Source organism: Rutidosis leptorrhynchoides, chromosome 2 (genome assembly GCF_046630445.1).
Source record: "Rutidosis leptorrhynchoides isolate AG116_Rl617_1_P2 chromosome 2, CSIRO_AGI_Rlap_v1, whole genome shotgun sequence".
In the NCBI taxonomy this organism is placed as follows: Eukaryota; Viridiplantae; Streptophyta; class Magnoliopsida; order Asterales; family Asteraceae; genus Rutidosis; species Rutidosis leptorrhynchoides.
This window is the reverse complement of record NC_092334.1, coordinates 215,169,976-215,170,665: the sequence shown is the minus strand read 5'-3', so window position 1 is coordinate 215,170,665 and position 690 is coordinate 215,169,976. Positions and strand designations below refer to the sequence as shown.

At 37.7% G+C, this 690-nt stretch overlaps 1 non-coding gene across 1 annotated transcript; it reads right to left on the bottom strand.

Moving 5' to 3' along the window:
* Positions 1 to 274: 274 nt before the first annotated feature.
* LOC139895360 (small nucleolar RNA R71) lies at positions 275 to 381 on the bottom strand. The gene has a single exon (XR_011775816.1). It is a non-coding gene; the product is annotated as a small nucleolar RNA R71 (small nucleolar RNA).
* Positions 382 to 690: the final 309 nt, after the last annotated feature.

Sequence of the window (690 nt, the reverse complement as noted above, 5' to 3'; positions counted from 1 at the left end):
ATGACAAATCCTACACATGGTAACTAATCAATGCCAATTTAGTGGTGCGCCGAAGGAAGATCTAAATGAACATCTTCGAACCTTTAATAGGATCTGTACACTATTCAAAATCAGAGAAGTTGAGGATGAACAGATCTATCTCATGTTATTTCCCTATACTTTAAAGGGGGAATCCAAAGATTGGTTAGAATCGTTACCTGAAGGGGCGATTGATACATGGGATGTCTTAGTTGAAAATTTTCTTAAACAATTCTTTCCGGCATCTAAAGCTGTGAGACTTCAAGGAGAAATAGTTACGTTCACACAAAAGCCAAATAAAACATTATATGAGGCATGGACAAGATTTGGAAAGTTGTTAAGAGGATGTCCTCAACATGGTTTAGACACTTATCAAATAGTACAAATATTCTACCAAGGATGCGACATCACTACAAGAAAAGACATCGACATAGCAGCTGGTGGTTCCATTATGAAGAAAACCGCAACTGAAGCTTACAAAATTATTGATAACACTGCCTCCCACTCACATGAGTGGCATCAAGAAAAAGATATCGTTAGATCATCTAAAGCGGCTAGAGCCGATTCTAGCCATGACTTTGATTCCATTTCTGCAAAGTTATATGCTTTCGAGAGACGAATGGAAAAGATGACTAAAGATATTCACGCAATACGAATTAGTTGTGAGCAGTG